This window comes from Gossypium hirsutum, chromosome A12, assembly GCF_007990345.1.
Source record: "Gossypium hirsutum isolate 1008001.06 chromosome A12, Gossypium_hirsutum_v2.1, whole genome shotgun sequence".
NCBI classification, from domain to species: Eukaryota; Viridiplantae; Streptophyta; class Magnoliopsida; order Malvales; family Malvaceae; genus Gossypium; species Gossypium hirsutum.
In genome coordinates, this window is record NC_053435.1 from 62,746,402 (window position 1) to 62,759,114 (window position 12,713).

Below are 12,713 nucleotides of genomic sequence, written 5' to 3' on the forward strand. Positions count from 1 at the left end.
GTAAGCTCCTCCTGAGTTGATGGACAGTAAACTCTATTGAGCTGAAACGGTAAGCTCTGATGAGCTAAGAACAGTAAGCTCTTATGAGCTTAAACGGTAAGCTCCAACGAGCTAAAAACAGTAAGCTCTTATGAGTTGATATATTGGTAAGCTCATTTGAGTTTCGGTGAGTCTGCAACACATGCAAGATCTCGACCAAAACGGTAACCCTAGTGACATGCCACTCGTATCCTACGAATTCATACAGTTCAAACGGGGCTTCAGTAACAATTAAACTATATCGATAAGGCATTCACATTCCAAGTATATCAACTACTCAATTATACACATTCATTAAAATTATTTCAAGTATTTAAAAGTTCAATTCTAATTATATGACCTTACCTCGAGTTACTCGGATAGGAAATATCGGTTAATCGTCAACTTTTCCTTTTCCCGTTCTAAACCCGATCTCGGCTTATCTTGATCTATATAATAACAATTTCAATAAATTCAATATTAAATCTATTCAATTAAGCCTATAATTCATATTTTGGCAAATTTGCACATTTTCCTTTAAACTTCCACCCTTTTACAATTTAGTCATTATCACTTAATATTGCAAAATCATGCAATTTAGTACCACCCAAGCTTAGCCAAATTTCAATAGAGTCTCTAGCAGCCCATATCTTTTATTTATTCATACCTTTACCCACAAAATTTTACATTTTCAGAAATGAACTTACAATTGAAGGTCCAAGTGACCAAACTCTAAAACAAATAAATAGCTTTCTTCTTCCTTGACATTCGGCTCAAAAGATGAATGACGAAAGAAATTTGGTTTTGTTTTATTAATATTAACATTAATTACTAATTTACCTTTATAACATTTAAAAATATTATAAATTACACCAATTGCCATGCTATTAGCATCCACTAACCCATAAATGGTCTATTTACCACTTAGGGACTTTTACTTTAATGTTCTATAGCTATTTAACACTTTTAGCTAATAGAACACAAGTTTTACGCTTTACGTGATTTAGTCCTTTTTACTGAATTAAGCATTCAAACAGTAAAATTTCTTTACGAAACTTTCACATAATAATTCTATCATGCTGTAAACTTTAATAAAATAATAAAATAAATATATTGACATCAGATTTGTGGTCCCAAAATTGCTATTCTTATTTGACTAAAAAACGGGCTGTTACAATCCCAAGAGAGATTGTGGAAAGCAATATTCAAGTTCTAACGTCAATAGCGAGCGTTGGTAATGCTAGGTCTAATAGACCTTAATGTCAACACTTGGTAGATGACATCCCAGTGAATGCAGAATGAATAACTGGCTTGATTTAAATGTGGCTTCCCAGATCACTTCATTCAAGATTGCCCTAAAATGGTTGACAAAAATAATATTCAGAATGCAAGACCGAGCAACATTACCACTAGAGGGAGGCTACCGAGAAATACTGAAATGGGAACAGTATCAAAGGTGTAACGAAAGACTATTGAATTGAAATGTCAAAATAATGAAATTCTTTGAGTTGAACCAAATGAGTCAGGCGAGTTGTCTATTGTGATTTTATCGATGTCGGATCAGAGATATGTAAGAAAAGGTTGTGAAGCATTTCTTACGTATGTACTGAATATGAAAGTGTTAGAATTGAAGATTGAGGCTGTGCCGGTAGTTTGTGAATATCCAGATGTGTTCACAGAAGAGTTGTCTGGATTAGCCCCGATCAGAGAGGCGGAATTTGCTATTGATTTGTTACCGGAACTTCACTGATATCGATAGCTTCGTATAGCATGGTGATCTCGTGATTTCATGATAGGTTTAAATATTTATAATTAATTATTCTTGAAACTAACTATTATCGCGATGTAGGCAAGTGTACCTATCGAATAGTAGTATATTTTAGCAAGACCGGATTGTCGAACCCAAGGGAACTAAAAGTACTAGTAATGACTTTCTTTTATTATCTAGCCTAAGAATAAAGAGGTTTTTGTTTTAACTAACTAATTATCTAAACTAAGAATTCACAGAGAATGGAATTGGGGAATTGCTTTTGGGAAAATCGATTGAATTAAGACAATACCTAAGGAAAAATCCACCTAGACTGTACTTGTTATTCTGGCTCTGAATCGAACGATTTATTCATTTAACTTGTTCCGTAGAGATCCCTCAGTTATGTTATTATCCCTATTCAAGACTAATAACGTCTAATCCCTAGATTGAATAATTGAGACCTTTCTCTAATTAACACCCTAGGGTTGCATTAACTAGATCTATGGATCCCTTTATTAGGTTTCACCCTAATCCGGAAAAATCTTGTCACCCTATGTCTAGGCGCACAAATAACTCCGCTTAATTATGACAAATGTACTCTTAGACAAGGTCTATTCCTCCTCTGAATAAGAGCTTATCTTGAATCAGTATCTTGGGATATAAAAACAAGAATAAAGAACACATAATTACGAACAAGTTAAATATTTATCATACAATTCAGAAAATAATAACAAGATTCATCTTAGGTTTCATTCCCCTTAGGTATTTAACGGTTTTAGTTCATAACTAAATAAGAAAACATCTCAGAATAATAAAGAATACAAAACATAAAAAAACCCAAAACTCCTGAAGGGGAAATTGAGGAGAGATCTTCAGTCTTGATGGTGAATCTGACTTCTGAGATGGATCAATCGGCTTCCTTGGAGTAATTCCTTACTCACTATTCTGTGCCTCCCTTTTCTTCCTCCTCTAGGGTGTATTTATAGGCTTTGGAATGCCTAAGAGCCCTCAAAATTAGCCTTTTCTGAATTGGACTCAACTTGGGCTCGGCAGGGATACGCCTATGTGTGATTACTTCAGGCCGTGCTCGAGCCTGCCAAATTGACACACCGTGTGGTCTGCCCGTGTGAGGAGGTCCAGGCCGTGTTGATTTCGTAATTTGGCCTATTTTCTTCGATTTTGGCCCGTTTCTCGTTCCTTTCGCTCTCCGATGCTCTCCTAAGAATAAAACATGAAATTAAAGCATTAGGAGCATTGAATTCACCAAATTCTAATAGGAAATCATCTATAAAATGCATTAAACATGGGGTAAAAATATGTATAAATTACGGTTTATCAAATACCCCCACACTTATGTATTTTCTTGTCCTCGAGCAAAACTCTCAACTCATAATCAAAATAAATTCTTCTCAACTTATAATTTCTATTGATAATATCTCAAAATAATCTATAGGTAATCATACATTGAGAATCCAACTAAAAGAACAAAAAAGTTTCAAACATTCCAAGTTGAGTATTTAATCATGCAAGCATAGGTGTCTCCCCTCATCTAAGTAATTAACTTTGATTCAGAATATCACAGAGTTTCACATCCTCAGTAACGATTCGCTCAAATCACTCGAGGTGTTTAAGGACAATAAATGAAGCACTAAATAGTCAATAATGAAAAGTCATTACCATAGGCTTGCATGAAAATCAAATCTCCACCACTATAATTTAAGATGATACATCAATCAAAAGGTCTTTAGAGGGTTGTATTGAGGCTTGGTTAGGGGGTGTGGTCACAAGCTAGAAGAAAGGGTTAGAATCGAGATTGAGTTGAAAAATTACTTAACTAGAAAAATAGCTAGTCATTAATTGCGTACAACAGAGCTTTTCTCAAAATATGGAATTTAACTTCTTTAGCTCAGAAAATTACTACTATTAGGATGTATACATTTTTTTTAAGAACAAGTTAAATACAAAGTAGAATAAAACTTAGCTAAGCAACTATTTAAATTCCAATCTCGACAAAAAATAGGGATCAAACTAATTTAGGAGATTTCAACAATAATGGGTTAAGGGTTAATATTAAGGGTAATACAAGAAATGGGTTGTTAGGCTCAAGGGGGTTGACTATGGGTTAATCGTGGAGGTAGGCTTTTCATGGCATGAGTGGGCTAATCCTAAGTGCCTTTCTCATTTTTACATAACAAATCAGATGGTGTGGTCTTGACATGCATAATCAAGCAAGTTCTAGAATAACAGTTCAATATTGACGCAGTCAAAGCAATATAAAAGTGAAATGAAAGAATTAATAGATGCTCAAAAGGCTTAAGAATCTCACAAAAATTATGGCTTTTTGATGTTTAAAACTTGTGAATTCTATCTCTAAGTAATACCTAAACTTTGAGGAAACAACCTAAGATTTTAAATTCTTAAAAATCAACTTATTATGCTTGATTCTCTAATGTCTTAAAGTTTAAACAATCAATGCATAAATGCCTATGTTTTAATTCAAGATATATCAATCAAAATCATAAATCAATCAAAATTTATCCTAAATATGATATGAGAGCTTTTCAAGAGAACGCTTTTCAAGAGAACAAGGCAGTCATTCAGGGATTTCTCTGATAATGAAATAAATACCCCCACACTTAAGATGTACATTGCGCTCAATGTACAAAGATAGATATAAGAATATAAAAAATAAGATAGGGAGAGAAGTAAAACTTCCTGAGTTAAAAATGGATGAAATTCCTGGATTAGCGAAAGCGAGTTGTTGGAAATAAAGCTGGAGGAAAAACATGATTCTGAAGAACAGAAGGAGAATTAGGGGAATAATTTGGTAGTAATCATAAAGATAAGCCGTGTTTAAAAACAAAAAAAATCTTTAAAAATTAATTAAAGAAAAATAAAAGAAGATAGATAATTTAATTTTTCAAGTGGTACGGCCAGTTCACACACCCATGTGGATCGTGTCCAACCCGTATTTGTCGCGAAGTGAGATATTGTTACATGGCCTTCGGGCACGCCCATGTGTCTAGGCCATGTGGCTATATGATCGTGTTACATCACCGTGTGTGATGTAATTCGCTTCTTCCACGGCCGTGTAGCTTTGTACACGCCTGTGTTATTTTGACAGTGTTGTCCATAGGTGCTAGACACGGGCATGTTGCATGCCCGTGTTCATTTGGCAGATTTGAACACGGGCAGGTCACACGCCCGTGGCCACTTATCGCATCCCGTGTTGGGAAAGATAATTTTTACCCTATTTTCTCACGGATGTATCGCACGACTATGTTTTTGTCCGTGTTAGGCACACAGCCTTAAGCACGACCGTGTGGTTGGTTGTGTGGAGTTGGGAACCTGTGCTTCCAAGACTCTGATAGTGACCTGGATGTTGAACAATTGAAATTTAAATGATTTAAAACTGTTAGTACTTGGGTTGTCTCCCGAGAAGCGCTTGTTTATAGTCTAAGCTCGACTGTTACCTTATTGGTCTATTTAGGGCGGTTTGTGGAGTCGTAACTCCTCTCCATCGTCTTTAAAATTCTCACCATTATAAAGTTGTTTTCGTTGCTTTAAACGAGTGTCATGGCGCCGCTTTGTTGCTTCCTTGTATAGGCGTGAGTTTTTGTATGCATTGGCTCGCCACTCATCAAGTTCGTTCAGCTGCATCAACCTATTTTTTCCAGCAAGTTCGGGGTCAAGGTTTAGAAATTTAATAGCCTAAAAAGCTTTATGCTCTAGTTCGAATGGTAGATGACAACTTTTTCCGTAAACAAGTCTGTACGGTGATGTCCCTATTGGGGTCTTACAAGCAATTCTGTAAGCCCATAAGACATCATCTACTTTCATTGCCCAATCTTTTCTGTTTGATTCTACTATTTTTTCAAGGATTCGTTTGATTTCTCGGTTTGCCACTTCAACTTGTCCATTAGTTTGAGGATGGTATGGGGTGGCTGTTCTATGATGAACTCCGTATTTCTTAAGAGTTTTTTTCAAATTGGGTATTACAAAAATGAGTGCCCCTGTCACTGATAATTGCTCTAGGTGTTACGAATCTCGAGAAGAGTTTCTTAAGGAAATGTACTATCATTCTAGCACCATTAGCAGGTAGAGCTTGGGCTTCCACCCATTTGGACATATAATCAACTGCTACTAAGATGTATTTATTCCCAAATGAACTGGGGAATGGGCCCATGAAATCAATACCCCAAACGTCAAATATTTCGCATGAAAGCATATAGTTTTGAGGTATTTCATCATGTTTAGCTATGTTACCTATCCGTTGGCATTTGTCACATGAAGTAACGTACCTGTTAGCATCTTTGAATAATGAGGGCCAGTAAAAACTTGATTCAAGTATTTTATGTGTGGTCTTAGTTCCACTATAGTGTCCTCCAGTTAGCCTTGAGTGGCAATGTTCCAGTATTTTTGATGTTTCTAATCTTGTAACTCATCTTTTAATGACTTGATCTGCACATCTATGAAAAAGAAAGGGGTCGTCCCAAAAGTAGCTTTTCACATCATTAAAGAATCGCTTTTTTTTCTAGTGTGTTAACCCTTTTGGGATAATGTTAGCGGCTAAAAAATTCGCGATGTCTGTAAACCAAGGTACCTCGGAGTCAGATATAGTGAAAAATTATTCTTCAGGAAATGAATCATTTATTTCAACTTCATCTAGTTCTTTGGTATTGGAGTTCTCAAGCCTGGACAGATGATCAGCCGCGAGATTTTCAACTCCTTTATTATCCTGAATTTCCAAGTCAAATTCCTGCAATAGGAGAATCCATGGAATAAGTCGAGGTTTTGCATCAGTTTTAGTTTAAAGATAGCGAAGGGCGGAATGGTTAGTGTAAACAACAACTTTAGACAATATTAGATATGATCAAAATTTATCAAATGCAAAAACCACATCTAGCAATTCTTTTTCCGTAGTAGTATAATTCTCTTGTGCAGCTGTCAAAGTTTTGCTAGCATAATAGATAGGTTGAAAATGCTTGTCTCTTCGCTGTCCCAATACTGCACTACTGCAAAGTCACTCGCATCACACATTAATTCAAATGGTAAGTTCCAATCAGGTGCAATTATGATTGGAGCATTAATTAACTTATCCTTTAAAGTATTAAATGCTTCTAAACATTCCTGATTGAAATTAAACCGTATATCTTTTTCTAGCAATTTAGTCAAAGGCTTAGCTATTTTAGAAAAATCCTTAATAAATCTTCTATAAAAACCAGCATGTCCTAAAAAGCTTGTAATAGCCTTAACTAAACTAGGAGGGGGTAATTTTATGATTGTTTCTATTTCAGATTTGTCCACTTCAATCCCTTTACTGGAAATTTTATGCCCTAATACAATACCTTCTTGAACCATGAAGTGACATTTCTCCTAGTTAAGGACAAGGTTTGTTTCCTCACATCTTATTAAAACTCGTTTTAAAATTTTAAGGCAAAGATGGAAAGAGTTACTGAATACTGAGAAGTCATCCACAAATACTTCCATGATATCTTCCATGAGTTCGTCAAAGATGGCCATCATATAGCGTTGAAAAGTGGCAGAAGCATTACATAATCCAAAAGGCATTCTACGATAAGCAAACGTACCATATGGGCATGTGAATGTTGTTTTTTCTTGATCTTCAAGAGCTATTGGGATCTGGAAGTAACCAAAAAGTCTGTCTAGAAAGCAGTAGTACGTATGCTCGGATAATCTTTCCAACATTTGGTCAATGAATGGCAAGGGGAAATGATCTTTTCTTGTGGCATCATTCAGTTTCCTGTAGTCAATACAAACTCTCCATCCTGTGATTGTCCTTGTTGGGATTAATTCATTCTTCTCGTTGGTCACAACCATCATGCCTCATTTCTTAGGGACAACCTGCACTGGACTTACCCAAGAACTGTCAGAAATAGGATAAATAATTCCAGCATCTTGAAGTTTAATTACCTCGGCTTTAACAACTTTCTTCATGTTGGGGTTCAGTCGTCTTTGAGCTTGCACACACGGTTTGTATTCATCTTCCATCAAAATTTTGTGGGTGCAAAAAGAAGGGTTGATTCCTTTAATGTCAGAAATTTTCCAAGCTATGGCCTTTTTATGTTCTTTTAATACTTGGATTAATTCCTCTTTCTCCTTAGGTTGCAAGATAGAAGAAATAATAACTGGTAATGTAGAATTATTTCCAAGGAATGTGTATTCCAAGTGGTTTGGTAATTGTTTAAGTTCTAGTTTGGTAGGCTCCTCAATAGAGGGTTTTTGCTTAAGTTCATCGTTTATCTTAATGCCCTCATATTCTACTTGTCTTGAAGAATGCTCATTAGGTTCATCATCTGTCTCCTCTTCTTGAGCTGTATACAGTTTCGTCGTCTCTTTCTGTACAATTTCTTGAAAAGAGTTTTGAGTAGTATGATCAATAGAGTCAATAAAATAATATGAATCATCCTGTTCCCTAGAGAACCTCATAGCATCATAAATTTTAAGGATAATCTCCTCGTCACCTACTCTACGTACCAATTTACCATTACCTATATTGATTACAGCCCTAGCAGTGGCTAAAAATAGGCGCCCTAAAATTAAGGGTACTTCCACATCTTTATCCATGTCAAGCACAACAAAGTCAACAGGAAATATGAATTTATCTACTTTCACAATTACGTCTTCTATAATACCCCTAGGATAATTAACAGATCTATCGACTAATTGAACACTCATCCTAGTAGGTTTAGGTTCCCCAAGACCAAGTTGTTTGAACATTTTGTATGGCATCAAATTAAAGCTAGCGCCTAAATCAGCTAGTGCTTTCTCAATATTCAGACTACCAATTAAGCAAGTGATAGTAAAACTTCCTGGATCTTTCAATTTGGTTGGCAGCTTGTTTTGGAGTATGGCTGAGCACTCCTCGTTGAGTTCTACTGTAGATAAGTCATCGAACTTCCTTTTATTTGCTAGAAGCTCCTTCAAAAATTTTGCATATGTAGGCATCTACGATATGGCTTCAACTAAAGGTAAGTTGATATGCAATTGCTTAAAAAGTTCAAGAAACTTACCGAATTGCGCATCAATGTGATCTTTTTTCAATTTTGCTGGGTATGGAACTGGTGGTTTATATTCCTTCGGCACTGGTTTGACACTATTTTCGGGTTTTTCTTCCCCCCTTTTACTTACCATGAATTTTTGTGTTAGCTTCTTTTCAGATTCCACTAACACTTTCCCACTCCTTAGTGTAACTGCTTTTAGATGCTCTTTTTATTTGGTGTTACTAGGTAAACGTCCTAGTGGTCTTTCCAAAATCAGTTTGGACAACTGGTCTATTTGAGTTTCGAGCCCTTGGATCAATGCTTGTTGATTTTTAAGTGCTGTCTCGGTGTTTTGAAAATGAGTTTCTGACACTGATATAAACTTTGAGATCATCTCTTCAAGGTTCGGCTTCTTCTCCTGTTGGTAGGGTGGTTGTTGGTAGCCTAGAGGTGGTTGTTGTATTTGATTTCCTTGACTGCCCCACGAGAAATTGGGATGGTTTCTCCAACCTGCATTGTAAGTAGTACTATATGGATTATTTTGAGGTTGAGGATTATTACCCATATAATTTAATTGCCCGTTATCCATGCTGTGGCCATAAGGTTGGTATTCCGAATGGCTTGTTCCACCTCCACTTGCTTCGCACTGCATTCCTGGGTGAACCTGTGAAGAACTAAGAAAACCATCAATTTTCTTATTCAAGAGTTCTACCTGATTAGAGAGCATGGTGACCGAATCGACATTATAAATGCCGGCTGTTTTCGTTGGCTTTGTCCTCATGACTTGCCACTGATAGTTATTCAGTGACATCTCCTCTATAAACTCATAAGCATCTTCAGGTGTTTTATTATTGATGGTTCCGCCAGCAGCTGTGTCAACCATTTTCCGAGTCGAAGGATTCATGGAACGTTTGAACCTAAAGCCAAAGCGGTAACCCATGATGAGGGCACCTTCTCAATAAGTCCTTGGATCTCTCCCATGCATCGTAAAGAGTTTCTAAGTACATCTGCACAAACGAAGAGATATCATTACGTAATTTGGCCGTTTTAGCCGGCGGGAAATATTTTAATAGAAATTTTCGGTCATTTGTTCCCAAGTAGTGATTGACCCTCGTGGTAATGAGTTCAACCACTGTTTAGCTTTGTTCCTCAATGAAAAAGGGAATAACCGAAGATGAATGGCATCATCAAAAACACCATTAATTTTAAATGTATCGCATAGTTCTAAGAAGTTGGCTAAATGAGCGTTGGGATCCTCATCCTGCAAACCATCAAACTGAACAAATTACTGTATCATTTGAATAGTGTTAAGTTTTAGTTCAAAAGTATTAGCTACAGCAAATCTAACTATGCTGATTCAGTTCCTGTTAAAGAAGGTTTAGCATAATCATACATAGTGCATGGAGCAAGATTTTGATTAACCGCAATTGCAGGAGGTAGCTAATTGTCTTGGTTTTCAGCCATCTCTGTGGTTGGGGTTTGAGTATCGTTCTCTTTCTCGTTCTTTGTGTATCTTAAGCTTCGCCTTATTTCTCTTTGGTTTCTGTGAACTGTGCGATCGATTTCTTTGTCAAAAAGTAGTGGTCCTGATGGGTTTCTTCTAGTCATAAACTATAAAAACTTGCCAAGAGAAGGAAAAAATAAGTAATAAAATTAAATTAAATTGCAAGAAAAATAAATGGCTAAAGTACTAAAAATTAAGTGTTCCTAATATCTTAGTTCCCCGGCAACGGCGCCAAAAACTTGATCGCGTGATTTCGTGATAGGTTTTAAATTTTTATAATTAATTGTCCTTGAAACTAACTATTATCGCGATGTAGGCAAGTGTACCTGTCGAACAATAGTATAGTTTTAGCAAGACCGGATTGTCGAACCCAAGGGAACTAAAAGTACTAGTAATGACTGTCTTTTTATTATCTAGCATAAGAATAAAGAGGATTTTTGTTTTAACTAACTAATTATCTAAACTAAGAATTCACAGAGAATGGAATCGGGGAATTGCTTTTGGGAAAATCAATTGAATTAAGACAATACCTAAGGAAAAATCCACCTAGACTGTACTTGTTATTCTGGCTCCGAATCGAACGATTTATTCATTTAACTTGTTCCGTAGAGATCCTTAAGTTATGTTATTATCCCTATTCAAGACTAATAACGTCTAATCCCTAGATTGAATTATTGAAACCTTTCTCTAATTAACACCCTAGGGTTGCATTAACTCGATCTATGGATCCCCTTATTAGGTTTCACCCTATTCCGGCAAAATCTTGTCACCCTATGTAGGCGCGCAAACAACTCCACTTAATTATGACAAATATACTCTTAGACAGGGTCTATTCCTCCTCTGAATAACAGTTTATCTTGAATCAGTATCCTGGAATATCAAAACAAGAATTAAGAACACATAATTAAGAATAAGTTAAATATTTATCATACAATTCAGAAAATAATAACAAGATTCATCTTAGGTTTCATTCTCCTTAGGTATTTAAGGGTTTTAGTTCATAAATAAATAAGAAAACATCTCAGAATAATAAATATAAAACATAAAGAAAACCCAAAACTCCTGAAGGGGAAATTGAGGAAAGATCTTCAGTCTTGATGGTGAATCCGGTTTCTGAGATGGATTAATTGGCTTCATTGGAGTAATTCCTTACTCCTTATTTTGTGCCTCCCTTTTTTTCCTCCTCTAGGGTGTATTTATAGGCTTTGGAATGCCTAAGAGCCCTCAAAATTAGCCTTTTTTGAATTGGACTCAACTTGGGCTCGGTAGGGACACGCCCGTGTAACACACCAGTGTATGATTACTTCAGGCCGTGCTCGAGCCTGCTAAATTGACATGGCTATGTGGTCTGCCCATATGAGGAGGTCCAGGTCGAATTGATTTCGTTATTTGGCCCATTTTCTTTGGTTTTGGCCCGTTACTCGTTCCTTTCGCTCTCTTAAGCTCTCCTAAGTATAAAACATGGAATTAATGCATTAGGAGCATCGAATTCACCAATTCTAATAGGAAATCATCCATAAAATGTGTTAAACATGGGGTAAAATATGTATAAATTACTGTTTATCAAATAGCTCTGACCGAATTGAAAGAATTGAAGGCTCAGTTGTAAGAGTTGACAGATAAGGGTTTTGCGAGACCGAGTTTTTCTCCCTAAGGTGCACCAATGTTATTCATTAAGAAGAAAGATCGATCCATGGGAATTTGTATTGATTATCATCAACTTAACAAGGTTACTAGAAAGAACAAGTATTCTTTACCGAGGATTGATGATTTGTTCAGTCAGTTGAAAGGGGCAACAGTGTTCTTGAAGATGGACTTGAGATTAGGCTATTATCAGTTGAGGGTTAAAGAGTCAGATGTGCCAGAGACTACGTTCAGAATTAGGAATGGGCATTTTGAATTTATTGTTATACTTTTTGGATTAACTAATGCTCCTTCTGTTTTTATGGATTTGATGAATCGGATCTTCAGACCGTATTTCAACAAGTTTGTAGTCGTGTTTATTGATGACATTCTAATTTATTCCCGAGATGAGTCTGAGCATGCCAAAAATTTAAGGATTGTATTTCAAACTTTGAGAGATAAGAAATTATTTGCTAAGATCAACAAAAAGTGAGTTTTGTTTTTGAGAAGTCGGATTCTTAGGGCATATTATTTTGGCAGAAGGTATAACAGTTGATTCGAGTAAGATTTCGGCAATTGTTTATTGGGAACTGCTGAGGAATGTATCCAAGGTTAGAAGCTTTTTGGGTTTAGCCGGTTATAATTGATGTTTCGTCAAGGGATTCCTGATGATTGCTACACCTATGACAAGATTGTTACTGAAAGATTTTAAGTTTGAATGGTTTGAGAAATGTCAAAAGAGTTTTGAACAGTTAAAAGCTTTGTTGACTGAGGCACTGGTATTAGTGCAACTTTAGTTGGGAAAAAAGTTTGT

At 36.0% G+C, this 12,713-nt stretch overlaps 1 non-coding gene across 1 annotated transcript; it reads left to right on the plus strand.

Annotated features, from left to right (window-relative positions):
• Window positions 1–9,705: 9,705 nt before the first annotated feature.
• Window positions 9,706–9,812, plus strand: LOC121211899 (small nucleolar RNA R71). The gene has a single exon (XR_005907116.1). It is a non-coding gene; the product is annotated as a small nucleolar RNA R71 (small nucleolar RNA).
• Window positions 9,813–12,713: the final 2,901 nt, after the last annotated feature.